At 42.5% G+C, this 6,413-nt stretch overlaps 1 long non-coding RNA gene across 3 annotated transcripts; it reads right to left on the bottom strand.

The window, feature by feature from the left end:
• Nucleotides 1-479: 479 nt before the first annotated feature.
• LOC119310875 lies at nt 480-6,389 on the bottom strand. 3 transcript variants are annotated; one of them, XR_005150791.1, is made up of 5 exons: nt 5,074-6,389; nt 4,735-4,944; nt 4,302-4,370; nt 1,401-1,536; nt 480-802 (listed from the first exon to the last, which is right to left on the bottom strand). It is a non-coding gene; the product is annotated as an uncharacterized LOC119310875 (long non-coding RNA). The 3 variants fall into 3 exon arrangements; XR_005150789.1 differs by having other exon boundaries at nt 480-782; nt 5,074-6,383; XR_005150790.1 differs by lacking the exon at nt 4,302-4,370 and having other exon boundaries at nt 480-782; nt 5,074-6,382.
• Between the last annotated feature and the right edge of the window lie 24 nt (nt 6,390-6,413).

The raw sequence follows: 6,413 nt of genomic DNA, 5'->3' as shown, positions 1-6,413 counted from the left end.
AGGAGAAATATGGTTGTCCAGACTATCCAACTGTTATCACCAACACGTGGTTTCTCTTTTTTCTGCCGGGCCCTCCCCTTACTACTCGTTTTCCTGCCATAGCGAGACATTTCTTTTCTTTGTTGGAACCCTTTCCATTAAAGACATGTCTAACATGTAACATTAGGATCATCATGCATGTCATGTGACCTTTTTTATGGTAGATAACTTTTCTTCTTCCTACTATCTCTGCCATTGAATCCCCCTTCTCCAATAAAAAATAATACATTTTTAATAAAAGGATAAACATATTGCGCCATAAAGCAAATGCAATCAGTGCATGTCATGTGACCTTGTCGTCTTTTATGGTAGATAACTTTTCTTCTACTCACTATCTCTGCCTTGGAACCCCCCTTCTCTAATAAAAAATAATGCATTTTCGTAGTAGGATAAACATGTTGCGCCATGAAGCAAGTGCAATCAGTACATGCACACCGATATGTTCTTTGTAGCAAAAATTTACTCATTTTTTTTTTGCAAATCCATCGTATCTCCACATCTCAACTCAATTTTTTCAGATTCGTCTCGACTAATATTACAACCACTACCGTGGCATCTGGTCCTTGAATCCTTGTCGATAGCTACCGTCTTGTCCTCCTCAAATCCTTGTCGCTAGCAATCTTGGCGTTGCACGGTCGTAACGGTCGTTGCTAAGAATTCTGATGCACACATCATGTCTTGTGGTGGTGTGTCTGATACAACTGGAGAGTGTCCATTTGTGTTTGTGCTTCTGTTACGCAAGTCTGGTAAGTATGCGTGTAAGCTGTAGTCAATTTCACAGCTGAACTATCATGTATAGCAAAGAACAGTGTAGTAATAAAGATAAGAGGGTTGTAAATATGCAGGTATGGCCAAAAAGAATTATGACATCAATAATTAAACTATGTTTTTCATGTAATTATATTTCTATACCAAACATCAATAATTTCTCATTACCAAACGTCAATAATTTCTCACCGTCCAAGAGTGTCAGCTCCTTACTAACATGTACTTCCTCCGTCCAAGAATACTTGTCATCAAAATGGATAAAAAGAGATGTATCTAGAACTAAAATACATCTAGATACACCCTCTTTTATCCACTTTGATGACAAGTATTTTGGGACGGAGGGAGTAGTACATTACATGTATTAAAATTTAAAAGGGATAGGAATTTGTTTGCTTCACATAGCCTCTGTAGAAATGTAATGACTAAAATACTAATAAATCTAATGGTTCCAATAAATAGAAATTCAGGGATAGGAGTTTCTACAGCTTGAACAGACGGTGGTACAATCCATATAATTCATCTGAGCAGTACCTAGTGACTTGTTTCACAATCAAGTAGTTCTGGAAGCCCCTTAAAGCATAGAAGTAACTCACCATACTCTCCCTACTGGCGAAAATCAATCCTTGTTCCCTCCCCATGGAGCATGGAACATATACATCAGCAATTCATGTTCACTCCTTAAATGGTCATTCAGAGAAGCATGTAGCCTGCTGCAAAATATAGTAAATCCTGTCCAAAGCAACAATCTCTAAGATACAACCATATCTAGTTCAAATGCAATAAAAAAATTAGTGCTTGTGTTTCCAACAACAAATGTTAACATCTCTGGCTATATTACTTTGAATCGGGATATCTGCTATGGAGTTCATGAGAACAACACACACAATATTAGTATAATGCAAATGCTTTATACATACGCATAGGCTTCATTTCTGATCCAAATTATGGAATATGAGCACATGTAAAGCCCAGAGAAGTCCAATACAGTACGCTTCATGTGGAATTCAAGTTGTTAAATTAAATAACTATATGCACCAAGATAACAATATGTGTTTTTGTACATTAGTTCAGTTCATAAAATCTACTACCTTCGTTTCAGTTTACAAGTCCTACGCGTATACCTAGGTTGCCAATTTGATCACCTTAATATAAACTGTATAACACAAAAATTATATCTTTTGAAAATAGAACATCTAAAGTTTATATTGGTATACTTTTTGTAATATATGACTTGTATTAGGTTGGTCAAATTGACGACCTAGGGATACGCGCACGCCCTGTAAACTGAGAGAGAGGAAGTAGCAAAGGTGTATGCTCACTCATTTCTCTTTGCTTCCATTCCTCTGTTCTTCCTTGGTGCAAAACATGAACTATATTAACCACGTGAATCTTTTTTCCCCTATCATTAGCCCTTTTACATATTTTCTTGCCCTTGTTCTTCAACTTCTGGTATTACTACAGATGTCTGGGCTTCCTATATTTCCCTTACCTTATGCATCCTACAGCTTAATGGAGTGGCATTCAGTTTTCGGAATGCTCAAACGGAAATATACATTATCTAGTAAGTTATTTAGTAATTTAAATAAATCATGTAAGTTCACTTTTCCTATTTTCTTAGACTGAAGATACTTGTGATATGTTACGAGTGGAATCTATGAGAGAAAAAAAGCAATTGCATTCTTGAAAAGAACTGATTTCATGCGCTCGAACGTTTCTTCGGGACCCAACTCCAAACCAAGGAAAGGCTCGAATCTGTTTTTAGAACATGGCTCTGCTGTTGTATAACTACCTATGAACTCACAAATCTAGAAGGCCATTCACCATATGTAATGAATACACAATGTTTTATTGATTGGTGACGAACAAGTACAAAAAATAGTAAGGGTTTGTTGGGTTTGTGCCCCAATTTGCCCTATCAAATTTTTGGCATGACCAAAGTGAGGGCATGACCAAAAAATTGGCAAGTTGTTATTGTTTGGTTTATAGCCACTGAACCTTCCAAAATGTTGGCAGATATTACATTTGGTTTGACAACTTGAATTGATTTGTGTTTTTAGTTATAATGTTGAGCCAATAACAAATAAACTCAAAATTTTATTTTTGTAATATGGACACTTAATTAACTGTAGCATGCAGAAAGAAATGAAATGGGTCATTCACAAAAACAATGAAAAGATACAACTTTTGTGCTCAACGAAACTTGCAGCTGCCTTTACGAAAACAGAGACAATTTCATTCGCAAAAAAGGAAAAAGAGACAAACAACCGTAATTTGGTAGTACAATTTCTTCTCCGGCTATTGGACTGTGATAAACAGAATTAGTTGCGCGATCTAAGTGATCACAACGACCCAAAGAAATACTCAGCCAATTAATCCGCTGCACCGATTGTTTGAACTATACAAGATTAAAAAACACTAACACGAGATCCTCGTATCAGCCGGCGAGGAATGTGCTCGCCAATTTTTTGGCGACCAATTTCGGCGCCCTCGATGCGCCCACGAGTTGGCAGAAGTAACACTGAGCCTTTGGGGCGAGCCAATATTTTAGCGATGGTCCAAACAGGGTCCAAATCGCAAGGGCATGCCAAAAAACTGATAGGGTCGGCGTTGGTGGTAATCCAAACGGCCCCTAAGCATCATGTGGATAGAAAAGGATGACAGGGTTTCTACCGAGAACATAAAAAAGAAAAACAACATTTAGCTTCTTGTAACCATACAAGTGGCAGGAATATACAAACAGAATTATCTTTGGGTGCCCAAAACAACTTCACTTCAATTACTCACTATACAATTTGGTTTTGTAAAATGGTAGATCGGAAGTTTCTTTCTGGTTGATACAATAACTATGCATGAGGTGCTAGCTCCAGTAAAGTATTCCCTCCGTCTGAAAATACTTGTCATCAAAATGGACTAAAAGGGATGTATCTAGAACTAAAATACATCTAGATACATCTCCTTTTATTCATTTTGATGACAAGTATTTCCGGACGGAGGGAGTATATGTCAGTTCTACCAGATTGCAATAATATCGGATAAGCCTCCAAATAGGTGCATGTTGCCGCGAAAATATGACTGGTATACTAAGTATTCACTATACCATGCATGCTTTCTTAATGGTATTATTTATTGATTTCCCTATTCTGCAAATACGAACGACTGATGCTTTCCCACCACGTATACATTTTTTACTACCCCAAAGTATTGGAGTACTATAGACCCAAAGTATCGAAGGGGAGCCTTGGCGCAGTGGTAAAGCTGCTGCCTTGTGACCATGAGGTCACGGGTTCAAGTCCTGGAAACAGCCTCTTGCAGAAATGTAGGAAGAGGCTGCGTACAATAGACCCAAAGTGGTCGGACCCTTCCCCAGACCCTGCACAAGCGGGAGCTACATGCACTGGGGCTGCCCCCTTTTTTAAAGTATTGGAGTACTATGCAACCACACACCAAAGTATTGGAGTAGTACTGACAACAACACACTAACAATAGCACCGTACCTACAGAGTCTCTCGAGGTCTTTCTTTAACTGACGAGCTTAGTTTAGCCCTGACATATTGAACCTGAACCTGAAAACAACGATTGTCGGTTTAATAGATAGTGCATATGCACAACCATGTGATAATTTAACTGGACATCAAAATCCTGTTGTCCACATGCGTAATGTAAACCCTGCCTGGCATGAAGATCATGGCACACACCATTCTAAGAAAACTAAGAAATTTTATTTGTCATGGATGTGGTGGTGAGAACACAAAACAGCAGGGGCACACCAAGTAGACATGCACAGCAGCAGCAACCAGCAACATCCACACACGCACATTAGCAAGCAAGCATTGAGATCTGCCAAGGCCGTATGGTGCAAGATAAGCGATACATGCTTGACCATACGTGCACCGGAGTAGGGAATATGTCTAGGGCGCGGCGGAGTACCTATCTTGTTAGCGTGGCTGCGGGTGGAGACAGAGGCTAGGCGCGGCTCCCCCGGAAGAAGACCTTCTGCCACAATGCCATCACCGTGCACGGGCACCAGCATCCTCACGGCGGCACCCAGCCTCGACGAACCCTCTTGCTCTTCCTTCCGCCATCATGGTGGTGGTGTCCGTGGAGGGCATCGGGTTGCGGGCAGCCTCGATGACCCCTCTTGCATTTGATGACAAGTATTTCACGAGAAGTTATTTACAAAAAAAGGTCCCATATTCAGCTGCAATTTTTGCGCTTTGTCCAATTGTGTAGACACAGTGCTGTCTATAGTATGCTTATATTGCATACCTCAATGACCATGTCCTCCAGGCTCAAAGAGTCGATGCTTCTGTAGCCTAGCTGAGAAGCCACGTCTGGAAGGTGTTCAGTTCAAGAGAACGTCAATAGGGTTTCCCCCAACCACAGAAAACACATCAACTATGTTCAAAGTGAATAAAGGATTTTGGATGTTGTCGGCTTACTCTGTACTGAAACAGTAACATCAGAAACTACATACCGTTCTTTCAGATCATCATAACACTGACGGAGCTTTGCCATTGCCTCCAGGCATAATATCTCCACTGTGATTCAATAGATCGTAAGCTCAAGATGCACATGTCAGAACGAAAAAAGATTGTCCATTTTAATGCAAATGCAAGGTATCATAGGCTCTGTATCCATCTTATGTGAAGGGTGTATACAAGCAAGATCACATGAGCACAAGGATGCTCCATTCATATGCAGCATGGACATAACCATGATGAACACAGCACACACTGAAGCTAGACCCGCAAAGTCCACACTCTGAGTTTACACTTGTTGCATTACAGACCAAATTTGGATCCAGCTTTTCCACGGATGGATTAAATTAGACTGATGTTTAAGAAGCAATGCAGAGCCAAAAGAGAACCAGCCCTTTTAGTATGTCTGCTGAATCTGAATCGCAGTTATCCAAGTGTAAACAGTACAAGGCTATCTAAGTCACCCCGTCTCAAGAAAACAAAAATAACAAAATCATGAGGAGGGTGGAATTTGCAGAAGGGAAAAGAACCTAAGAAAACGAATCAGGGTCTGAAATAGCCTGTGCCCCCTTGCTCTTCAACATATCGTTCACGGCTAACTCAAGTGGGACATCGATCCAGATGGTGGGGGCGGCGGTGCGCCAGGAGGAGGCGGAGGCGACCTCGCGCGGGAAGTAGGCCGGGACGGAGGCTCGCTGGGTTCGAGGGAGGGGCCAGGTGGGGGTCCGAACCGCCGGGGCACCTAGTGGAGGTGATCTGCGGGACGAGATCAGGCACCCACATCTGTCGGGCTGCTCTGCTCCACCGACATGGAGGCTCTACGGTGGCTCCCACAGCCGGATATGGCCACAACGAACACCGGACCGTTAAGGCTTGGACCTCTTTCCATCAGATCGGGCTGGGGAAGGGAGCTCCTTGCCTTGCGGGGCGAGCGCGTGGCGACCGGTGCAGGCGAGGCGAGCGGGCGCCGGCGTGAAGGGGAGGCGGCGGGCGGGGCGAGGTGGGGATGGGTGGCGCAGGGGACGGCAGGTATGGGCGGCGGGGATGGGTGCGCTGCGCAGGGATCGGCAGGTGTGGCGGCGGCTGCGACTGGAGACGGGAGACGAGGTAGGGCTAGTGAGGGGAGGG

The sequence above is a fragment of the Triticum dicoccoides genome, chromosome 5B, assembly GCF_002162155.2.
Source record: "Triticum dicoccoides isolate Atlit2015 ecotype Zavitan chromosome 5B, WEW_v2.0, whole genome shotgun sequence".
Taxonomy (NCBI): domain Eukaryota; kingdom Viridiplantae; phylum Streptophyta; class Magnoliopsida; order Poales; family Poaceae; genus Triticum; species Triticum dicoccoides.
The sequence above is the reverse complement of the archived record's forward strand: the minus strand, read 5'-3'. Positions and strand labels throughout refer to the sequence as shown.